The following is an 11,749-nucleotide window of genomic DNA, read 5'->3' on the forward strand; positions in this document are numbered from 1 at the left end:
ACTTCTCTCTCAGCCTAAGCTACTTCACAGGGTTGTTGTGAGGAGAAACCTAAGTCTGTAGTACACCGCTCTGGCCTCCTTGGAGGAAGAGCGGGCTATACATGTCATAAAGAACAAAAGAAAGGAAGAATGTACACTTGACTTTCAGTGGACTGCAGAGTTTCTGCTTTTGGTTTTGCTTTTTAAAACAGGCGACCACGCAAGAGTGATTAGCCCCACTCAACTATAGATGAATGTGATAAGCCCCGCCTACCAGGGAAGGCTTGCACCCTCCCAGCTAGTCTGGGTAAGGCCCGACTCTTGCCCTTTATTTGATTATGCCAATTAATAAAAGACAAGAAGGAGATTCTGGTCAGTATCTTTATTTGGCCAAGCAAAGCTACTGGGTGCTCACCCCAAGAAGTGGCACACCCGCAGAAGAAGTTACAAGCAATTTTATACTCTAACAACAAGCAGTGACAAGCAACAAGCCCCCTCCCTCAGTTCCCCTTTTCTGTAGAATCAATGCTATTGGCTATATTCAAATAAGTTGTTGTTCCAGACATGGTGTCACATATATCAAGAGGTGGCTTCCTGTCTTTCCGCTTGCGGTTTCTAAGCTCAAGCATTTCTCAAGTGTTAGCTTCCTGTCCTGTCTGGAACTCAGAAATGCTTACAACACCCAAAAAGAGATTTGCTTGCAATTTCTTACTATCATTTATTTCCTAATCAGCTTTTAGCAGTATTACAGAAGCAAAATGGCTACAGTTATGCTAAAGGTAAAACACAGCTTTTTCTAGCCCTCACATTCCTCCCTTTTTATTTTCAAGATTCTGAAGCTGTAGGCTTCATGAATCTCCTTTATATGCCCAGAATTTATTCAACACAAGACAAATTAGCAGGTGAACAATCTGTTGCCATTGGATGGTTGTCGCTGGCAGCTAATCTCCTGGGTCACTGTTGATGTCCTTTTGGAGGTTCCTTTGGGACCACAGTCTAATGATTATATGCAGGATACTTCTGTCATCTGAGGAAAACCCTTCTTGGAAAGATAATTCAAGGCACTGTTGGTTACAAAACCCTGTTTACTTGAGAGAAAACAGACAAGTGAGTTGCCAATATTCTCCCTCCCCCCCCATAGAGAAGGCATCCTAAAATCAAGTCCCTGGGTGTCAATACTAGCCAAAACAGAAAGGGTAAAGTTTTCAAGACAAGTAATACAAAAGATAGATAAATCCTGAGGCCATTTTCAATTTGGTCCTTTGGCATGTTAATCTTCCCAATTTATGCTTTTGTTTCCCTGCTTGCCCCGGGTCTTTGCCCTTCTCCCGAAGCCAAAAACAAAAAACAATGTCTTCAAACAAAAGGTGTTCCTAGGCAAAAAGCAAACAACAAGATCAAAAAGGAAAAAGGCATTCACATTTTTCTGCATACACTCTTCTCATGAGTTTTTAGGTGTTGAGGAGGCATTAAACTTTTTCAGATTCAATATAGTCTTATCAATCAAAAGGCTGTAGCATATAAGTTCAGCGTTTGAGTTTCACCAGAACCCTCTCTGGGCATGACTGCTCACAAAGTCCCGTTTCCATATGGTTTCCGTATCCCATTTTCCCTTGTATAACAACAACCCCGTGAGGTAGGTCAAACCTTTTGAGTGGCAGGCTCTGTGTCACCCAGCAAATATCACAGCTGAATGGGGTTTTGGACTCAGTTTCTTCGGTCCTATTCCCACACTCTAACTGCTTGCACAACGCTTGGTTGACAATCATACTTACAGACCTTCATCAGGGCTCACAATCTTTATTCCAGCATTCCTGACTTCATTCTCCATACAGGGATGATTCGTCAGTGACATCTGGCTTTGGAACTTCCATTTAGGTCACATGTATTTTATTGTGATGTTTCTGTTTCCATCTTTTAGCCTCCTGACCTAGCAAAACCTGGTTAAAATAGGATTAATCTTCTGGATAAGGCTTAGGTTTTTATAAGCAAGTTAAAGTCTCTCTTTTGCAAAAGGTGTTATAAAAATTGTCCATGATCTTTGTAGAGGGGTGAAACCTGTGATCTTAAAGTCATATCCTTTCATCAAAGCTGTATAATGATGACAGGCTCGACTTTCAGAAAACAATTCTCTTCATCCAATCTTGCATCTGGAACCTGGAACTTCAAAAACTCAGCTGTTGTGAAGGCAAAGCAGGGCTGCTTTATGACACCAATTTAAAAATTTTGGACCTTAGACCAATTGAATAAATAGCTTCTCAGTGTACATTTCAAGACAAGTCAGCAGAATGTTACATAGATCTTCCGAAAGCATGACAGGAATACAATCAGACTAACTTCCCTTACATTGTACTGCTGTCATGTCTCACAAAATCCAAGCACTTGTCGACCAATCATAAAGAAAACCCTTAGTTTGGGGCAAGATTTAAGCTTTCCCAAAAAGGCAGCAGAAATGTCACATAGATTTTGCAAAAACACAGCAGCATACAATTAACCAATTTAACATCGCAGGACCACTGTGTTCTGTAAAAATCCGCGCAACTGCCAGTTGGAACGCAATTGCTTCACAGAAAGCCCTTTTCCCTCCCCCATCTTAACTTGGGCAGGGTTGCCACTGCTAATATTCAAAGACTTGTCTCTCGGTGGTGAGAGAGTTAAAAGAAAAACTTCCGGTTTTAGAACAAGTGTAGCAGCTTCTTCAATAGCAGCAACATAAGAATTTCAGCTCAATTTAAAAAAATGCATGATGCAAAGCTTGCCATTAATATATTTTCAGTCAGCCTTGATCAGCACTTAGTTCCCTAAGTTTTGTTTCAGTTCACAAGAAGAAACATATCACCGGAATCACACACCCACGAACACAGCAGAACTATTTCTCTGCCATTCCCGTGAATGTATTCACTCCAGCAACTCATGCACACAAACCCATCAAAACAGCTTACAGAATAGGGGCTTAGACCAAAGACATTCCACGTGCGCCACAAAGGACTCACATCATTATTTTTAAAATCCTCCGTAACCCCCGCGGAACTCCTCCTGCCCATGAGCAGGCACAGGATAAAGGCCAGACAAAACTATCCCTCACAGCAAGTCACAGAACGGTCCGCAACTCCACACCACCCTTCCACATCACACACAAGGTGGTATAAAGCTACAGTCCACCCATAGACTTCAATCAACCAGTCTCAACCCTTCCAACAACCCAAGTCCTTTCCTTGCAATTACACCTCCCTCCAATTCCACCTTCCACATGCCTTACAACTTACTGGTGTCTGACAAAAATATGAGATGAGAGGCAGAAGAGCCTGTTTGCCTTTAAAAATATGCAGAAGTTGCTTGAGAATGAAAAAAGTTCCTGGCTGGCTCCGCTGGACAACCTGGAGGAGACTCTTAGTCTTTTCAGCCTGATCACAAAGACAAAAGGAAAAAAAGCCTGCAGCCAGCAAGTGAGTTCCTGCAGGTGCAAGGAAGCTTTCTCCGAATCTGGAGGACACACTCAGATGTTACTATCCATCATTTCATGTGGCAGCAAAACTTTAGGCTGGTTGTACAACTTTTAGGAGCGGCAGTTAAGCTGGCTTCCCTCTAACTCCACTTCCTCATTTCCTTCCCCCAACCGTAACGCTACAGCTGGGACAAGAAAAAGAGAGAAAGGAAAAAAGAGAACAAGAAACAGCCTCCATTTGGAGAAGCCTATTCTTGGCTTTTGCTGCAACAGGTACAATTGAACAGTAGCAGCAACAGCAGCAATACTGTGTTGGCTCTCAGCCAAGTTGAACACACATACACACAAACAGGACAATAGCTCATACGACAAAAGCAGCAACAGTATTGGCTTTGAGCCAAGATTAACACACACAGAAACAGACAGGAAGTTAGCTGCTTTGAGCTTAGAGAAAGCACAGGCAGCATTGTTTTCTTCCCCAAAAATCTCCCTTAGCCTCTCTCACAGGCTCAGGGGGCTCTTTCCTTCCCCCCCTCCTTTCTCCATAGCGTGTGCTTGGAGCATGATGGTATAAGGGGAGTTTCCTTGCTGGGCCCACACATGTAGTGTTTTATTAGAATTTTACCGGTATATAATAAAAGCAATTGCAAAAAGATGTTATTCTTGGGGCCAAAAAGGGCCTCTAACTCGAGTTCATAAAAATATATATATATGTAAAAGCACTTTTAGATGTCATCTATTCCTGGTTTTCTAAATGGTATGCAGAGTACAAAAGCCATTGAATGCTCAACTATTCACAGACCTCCCTTTTTATTTAGGCTGCTTATTAAGCACCCATTTCTGCCAGCTGATTTTCTCTGGCATCAGGGCCATTGTCTTATTTCATGTCTTTCTCCCTTCCCAATGGTTCGGTCTCTGGAGTAGAGCATGGTAGGAATATTCTTGTTAAGAACACCAAGTGCTCTTCAGTCTTCACTCCATATCCCATATATTTCTGTCCATTAAAGAAAAAGGATGTCCCATCCGTCCACAAAGAAAGGCTTGGAACAGCAATGGGTTCCATTTTTGATTGGGGATTTGGTTGTTCCCCGCTTTTCTCTGCCTGTGGTGGAGAGACAGCACCCTCTCCCTCCTTAAGGTCAGGACATTCCCTCTTCCAGTGGCCTGTCCGGCCACAGCAGAAACAGCGACTTCCCCGTGGCCCTCGTCCCTTTCTTCCCCTGTCCGGGACATGGCCTGGTTGGCCAATAGTCAGCTGCACGGCTGATGCCAATAGGGCAGAAGTTCTTGTCTCCGGTTTTAAAGGTCCAAGGTGGAAAGGGACTAGGAGCAATCCATCCCCCACAACCATTGTTCCCAACTGACTCCTTGGTGTGCCCGTGGCCATGGGTCTCTGGGGTGGGCACCTTCTCGTATCCCTAGCTGATTCCCCAGGAGTTGAGCTCCTATCCCCTCCCAAGTCGGAGCCAACACTCCCACTTCTAAAACTAGGGGCACTGGGAGAAGACGGTCCCGCTCTAGGTCCAGGTGGAGCATATCCCCTTGACGGGCCAGATGGCAGGCTCCCTGACAGTCTCCCCGGGACTGGTCTCATATTGGGAGTGGGAAGTCGGGGTGGTGGTGCCCATGGAAATCATGGGGCAGAAAAATAGAAAAAGGGTGCCCGCTGAGGTAGATTTGGTTGAATGTGGGATGGGGCATTCATATGGGGCGGTGGAAAACCATCCTCATCCCTGACTCTCTGGTCTTGCATCTTTAAGGCTTTTAAACTTGATAACTTTGCGAGCCAATTTACTCACACGTTGATGGCAGTTTCTTAGTGGCCAACGAGGCAAATTCTGACCAAGATGTGGGTGGTCAGACCATAAATTTACTAATTAACGCTCATGAGCTTTTTATAATTCTTTTAATATAGTTAAATTTATCTAGGAGGTGCTGAAGGGGGTGTTCTAATTATTTCCCTATTGTTCCCTATCTCCCCTAACTATTAACCCTTGTCCCTATTCTCACTAACTTCCCAATTTCCAGTTTCCTTAATGCTGATCCAACCTTACCAACCTAAAACCCTGATCAGCCCACCGTGCAAGAATAGCCTAACGGGTTTTTTCGCCTCTGCCTCCCTTATCTCCACTAACACCGGGCTGGGGTTCTGGGACGTACTCCGTCCCCTCCCCGGGCTTGGTTTCTGGGCACTTCGTCCCCCCCTAAGCGTACCGGCTGTGGTGGACAGGTGGGGTCAGAAACGGGGTCAGGCCTCTCACCCCCCGGTCGAACAGCTATTCCCAGGCCAACCTCCTAAGTATGGACCCTTTTCACATTCACACACACTTGCGCTCGGGCTTTTCCCGACTGGCCTTCTCGCGAAGGGACAGAACTGCGGTACTGGCCCTCCTCTTTCACGCTTCCGTATGGAAATCTCTTGCACACAGGGTCACAAAATTCACACACCTCCCCCCTTTTTCCCAAGTTGCAATTTAGTACTTACCCCTCCAAGCTCTAGTCCAAATCGCAGCATCAACCTCCTTGTTCCCTATGAATCTCCTGACATTCGTTCGTGGCACTTTGGGTGTCTGCCAGAGGCGGCTTGAGAGTGATCTCCCAGCTCAATATGGCTGGTGCGCGCTGAGAATTAACACAAAAGCCGTTCCCGGTTTTCGCCCGTGCCAGTCTGAAGGCCGTCTCACTGCAATAGCAGCTAGTCTTAATTTAGCCTTCTATTCCCGGCCAATGCACCATATAATAAGCCCCGCCTACCAGGGAAGGCTTGCACCCTCCCAGCTAGTCTGGGTAAGGCCCGACTCTTGCCCTTTATTTGATTATGCCAATTAATAAAAGACAAGAAGGAGATTCTGGTCAGTATCTTTATTTGGCCAAGCAAAGCTACTGGGTGCTCACCCCAAGAAGTGGCACACCCGCAGAAGAAGTTACAAGCAATTTTATACTCTAACAACAAGCAGTGACAAGCAACAAGCCCCCTCCCTCAGTTCCCCTTTTCTGTAGAATCAATGCTATTGGCTATATTCAAATAAGTTGTTGTTCCAGACATGGTGTCACATATATCAAGAGGTGGCTTCCTGTCTTTCCGCTTGCGGTTTCTAAGCTCAAGCATTTCTCAAGTGTTAGCTTCCTGTCCTGTCTGGAACTCAGAAATGCTTACAACACCCAAAAAGAGATTTGCTTGCAATTTCTTACTATCATTTATTTCCTAATCAGCTTTTAGCAGTATTACAGAAGCAAAATGGCTACAGTTATGCTAAAGGTAAAACACAGCTTTTTCTAGCCCTCACAAATGCATGGAATATTAGATGAGAGATATTGAGGTTGTACACGACCTCCTTTGCCGGGGCTGGAGGAGGCCAGGGGGACGGCGAGATGGCTCCTGCAGTCCCCCCACCCGCCCGCCCACGAACGTTTCTCCTGCCCCACTGGCGCTCCCAGAGGTGTGCCCCACTCAGAGCACTCTGAGTCACACCTTCAAGACTCTACAGGACTTGGGGCCGGGGAAGCTGTCGGAGCGCATTTGCCCATATTAATTTTCCAGGGCCCTCCCCGTTCATCGTCTCAGGCCCTGCACTGCTCGCTCATGGCCCTGCTACTAACAGAGATCCTCTTTGTGGGGACTAGGGACAGGGCCTTTTCGCTTGTTGCCCCTCGGCATTGGAAGGCCCTGGCTGAAGCCCTGGCTGAAGAGCTTCCCACGCTCCCTCCCTCCCTCCCTCCCTCAGTGTTTTTAACAAACCACTTTTTAAGGAGGCTTTTTAAGGCCCCCTCTTGGGTTATGTCTGGGAGGTTCTTTAGTTTTGAGTTGTTATCATTTCCCTTTTTTAGCTTTTCAAAGGACGTGAACTTGATAGTGATTGTGCTTTTGAACCTGACGATGGATTTGTTTCCTCCGTTTGGTTAATGTTCTTGTTTTTTCTCGTCTCTGATATGTGTCGTATTGCTGTGAGCTGGCCCGAGCCGTAGTGTACTGGAGGGGCGGGGTCTAAATTTTTGAAAGAAGGAATAATCCCGAAAAGGTTGAATGGGGATTCGAACTCGGGTACCCCCGGTCTCTATCCTCGCCACTCTAACCCCTACGCTATCCCAGCGCTCAGGATTCCAAGGCTCAGAACAGTCCTAAGAACATCGCAACAGCCCTGCTGGCTCAGGCCCAAGGGAGCCCATCTAGTCCAGCATCCTCTTTCACACAGTGGCCTCCCACATGCCAATGGAAGCCCACAGGCTGCAGTTGAGGGCACGGCCTCTCTCCTGCTCTTACTCCCCTGCCAAAAACTGGGACTCAGAGGCATCCTGCCCTTCAGCCTGGAGGTGGCCTATAGCCCGCCCTCCCACTAGCAGCCCTTGAGAGACCTCTCCTCCATCAAGTGATGCATGCCCCTCTTGAAGAGATGCTTCAATAGTAGGGCCACGGGGGGTGGGGGGCATCTTGGGGCCCTCTTGGGGCCTCCAAAATCTGCTGCCTTATGCTACCGCCCCATCTGGCTTCATGTCAAGGGCTCCTCCCAGACACAGCTGCCGCATCGACAGAGGCTTTTCTCCTCAGACAAGCCCTCCAGAGCTACCTCAGAAGGCCAACTGCCAAAACCCAAACAATTCTCTCCCCTCCACTCCTCAAGATTCTCTTTGTATCAGGGAACCTGCTTCCCACTGGACGCCATTCATGACACTCAAGCAGGAGCTGGGTCTTGTGGCAGCAAGCATGACTTGTCCCCTTAGCGAAGCAGGGCCCACCCTGGTTGCATATGAACGGGAGACTTGATGTCTGAGCACTGTTAGCTATTCCCCTCAGGGGATGGAGGAGGAGCAGAAGGTTGCAAGTGCCCTCCCGCTCCCTGCCTTCTCCAAGAGAGATTCCTGCCTGCAATCCTGGAGAAGCCGCTGCCACTCTGTGAAGACAATACTCAGCTCGATAGACCAATGGTCTGACTTGGTATATGGCAGCTTCATGTGTGGCTATGTTCCTATCCTTGCCAAGAATGCTGGACCAGGGGACCTTGATCTGATACAGATCGGTACTTCTGAGCCTTCTGATCATTTAAGGGAGATCTGTCATTCTTTCACAATTAAGACATTGTAAATGAGGAGCCAACGTGGTGTAGTGCTTAGAGTGCAGGACTAGGACCGGGGAGACCCGAGTTCAAATCCCCATTCAGCCAGGATACTCTAAATGAAGAGCCAGCGTGCTGTAGTGGTTAGAGTGCTGCACTAGGACCGGGGAGAGCCGAGTTCATATCCCCTTTCAGACAGGATACTTGCTGGGTGACTCTGGGCCAGTCACTTCTCTCTCAGCCTAAGCTACTTCACAGGGTTGTTGTGAGGAGAAACCTAAGTCTGTAGTACACCGCTCTGGGCTCCTTGGAGGAAGAGCGGGCTATACATGTCATAAAGAACAAAAGAAAGGAAGAATGTACACTTGACTTTCAGTGGACTGCAGAGTTTCTGCTTTTGGTTTTGCTTTTTAAAACAGGCGACCACGCAAGAGTGATTAGCCCCACTCAACTATAGATGAATGCATGGAATATTAGATGAGAGATATTGAGGTTGTACACGACCTCCTTTGTCGGGGCTGGAGGAGGCCAGGGGGACGGCGAGATGGCTCCTGCCCCCCCGCCCGCCCACGAACGTTTCTCCTGCCCCACTGGCGCTCCCAGAGGTGTGCCCCACTCAGAGCACTCTGAGTCACACCTTCAAGACTCTACAGGGCTTGGGGCCGGGGAAGCTGTCGGGGCGCATTTGCCCATATTAATTTTCCAGGGCCCTCCCCGTTCATCATCTCAGGCCCTGCTCTGCTCGCTCATGGCCCCGCTACTAACAGAGATCCTCTTTGTGGGGACTAGGGACAGGGCCTTTTCGCTTGTTGCCCCTCGGCATTGGAAGGCCCTGGCTGAAGCCCTGGCTGAAGAGCTTCCCACGCTCCCTCCCTCCCTCCCTCAGTGTTTTTAACAAACCACTTTTTAAGGAGGCTTTTTAAGGCCCCCTCTTGGGTTATGTCTGGGAGGTTCTTTAGTTTTGAGTTGTTATCATTTCCATTTTTTAGCTTTTCAAAGGACGTGAACTTGATAGTGATTGTGCTTTTGAACCTGACGATGGATTTGTTTCCTCCGTTTGGTTAATGTTCTTGTTTTTTCTCGTCTCTGATATGTGTCGTATTGCTGTGAGCTGGCCCGAGCCGTAGTGTACTGGAGGGGCGGGGTCTAAATTTTTGAAAGAAGGAATAATCCCGAAAAGGTTGAATGGGGATTCGAACTCGGGTACCCCCGGTCTCTATCCTCGCCACTCTAACCCCTACGCTATCCCAGCGCTCAGGATTCCAAGGCTCAGAACAGTCCTAAGAACATCGCAGCAGCCCTGCTGGCTCAGGCCCAAGGGAGCCCATCTAGTCCAGCATCCTCTTTCACACAGTGGCCTCCCACATGCCAATGGAAGCCCACAGGCTGCAGTTGAGGGCACGGCCTCTCTCCTGCTCTTACTCCCCTGCCAAACACTGGGACTCAGAGGCATCCTGCCCTTCAGCCTGGAGGTGGCCTATAGCCCTCCCTCCCACTAGCAGCCCTTGAGAGACCTCTCCTCCATCAAGTGATGCATGCCCCTCTTGAAGAGATGCTTCAATAGTAGGGCCACGGGGGGTGGGGGGCATCTTGGGGCCCTCTTGGGGCCTCCAAAATCTGCTGCCTTATGCTACCGCCCCATCTGGCTTCATGTCAAGGGCTCCTCCCAGACACAGCTGCCGCATCGACAGAGGCTTTTCTCCTCAGACAAGCCCTCCAGAGCTACCTCAGAAGGCCAACTGCCAAAACCCAAACAATTCTCTCCCCTCCACTCCTCAAGATTCTCTTTGTATCAGGGACCCTGCTTCCCACTGGACGCTATTCATGACACTCAAGCAGGAGCTGGGTCTTGTGGCAGCAAGCATGACTTGTCCCCTTAGCGAAGCAGGGCCCACCCTGGTTGCATATGAACGGGAGACTTGATGTCTGAGCACTGTTAGCTATTCCCCTCAGGGGATGGAGGAGGAGCAGAAGGTTGCAAGTGCCCTCCCGCTCCCTGCCTTCTCCAAGAGAGATTCCTGCCTGCAATCCTGGAGAAGCCGCTGCCACTCTGTGAAGACAATACTCAGCTCGATAGACCAATGGTCTGACTCGGTATATGGCAGCTTCATGTGTTGCTATGTTCCTATCCTTGCCAAGAATGCTGGACCAGGGGACCTTGATCTGATACAGATCGGTACTTCTGAGCCTTCTGATCATTTAAGGGAGATCTGTCATTCTTTCACAATTAAGACATTGTAAATGAGGAGCTAGCGTGGTGAGCGTGGTGTAGTGCTTAGAGTGCAGGACTAGGACCGGGGAGACCCGAGTTCAAATCCCCATTCAGCCAGGATACTCTAAATGAAGAGCCAGCGTGCTGTAGTGGTTAGAGTGCTGCACTAGGACCGGGGAGAGCCGAGTTCATATCCCCATTCAGACAGGATACTTGCTGGGTGACTCTGGGCCAGTCACTTCTCTCTCAGCCTAAGCTACTTCACAGGGTTGTTGTGAGGAGAAACCTAAGTCTGTAGTACACCGCTCTGGGCTCCTTGGAGGAAGAGCGGGCTATACATGTCATAAAGAACAAAAGAAAGGAAGAATGTACACTTGACTTTCAGTGGACTGCAGAGTTTCTGCTTTTGGTTTTGCTTTTTAAAACAGGCGACCACGCAAGAGTGATTAGCCCCACTCAACTATAGATGAATGCATGGAATATTAGATGAGAGATATTGAGGTTGTACACGACCTCCTTTGCCGGGGCTGGAGGAGGCCAGGGGGACTGCGAGATGGCTCCTGCAGTCCCACCCCCGCCCGCCCACGAACGTTTCTCCTGCCCCACTGGCGCTCCCAGAGGTGTGCCCCACTCAGAGCACTCTGAGTCACACCTTCAAGACTCTACAGGGCTTGGGGCCGGGGAAGCTGTCGGAGAGCATTTGCCCATATTAATTTTCCAGGGCCCTCCCCGTTCATCGTCTCAGGCCCTGCTCTGCTCGCTCATGGCCCCGCTACTAACAGAGATCCTCTTTGTGGGGACTAGGGACAGGGCCTTTTCGCTTGTTGCCCCTCGGCATTGGAAGGCCCTGGCTGAAGCCCTGGCTGAAGAGCTTCCCACGCTCCCTCCCTCCCTCCCTCAGTGTTTTTAACAAACCACTTTTTAAGGAGGCTTTTTAAGGCCCCCTCTTGGGTTATGTCTGGGAGGTTCTTTAGTTTTGAGTTGTTATCATTTCCCTTTTTTAGCTTTTCAAAGGACGTGAACTTGATAGTGATTGTGCTTTTGAACCTGACGATGGATTTG

At 48.5% G+C, this 11,749-nt stretch overlaps 1 long non-coding RNA gene across 1 annotated transcript; it reads right to left on the minus strand.

Annotated features, from left to right (window-relative positions):
* Positions 1 to 346: 346 nt before the first annotated feature.
* On the minus strand, positions 347 to 6,795 carry LOC128352960 (uncharacterized). Its single transcript, XR_008320739.1, has 2 exons — positions 3,246 to 6,795; positions 347 to 1,919 (listed from the first exon to the last, which is right to left on the minus strand). It is a non-coding gene; the product is annotated as an uncharacterized LOC128352960 (long non-coding RNA).
* Positions 6,796 to 11,749: the final 4,954 nt, after the last annotated feature.

Source organism: Hemicordylus capensis, chromosome 4 (assembly GCF_027244095.1).
Source record: "Hemicordylus capensis ecotype Gifberg chromosome 4, rHemCap1.1.pri, whole genome shotgun sequence".
NCBI lineage: Eukaryota > Metazoa > Chordata > Lepidosauria > Squamata > Cordylidae > Hemicordylus > Hemicordylus capensis.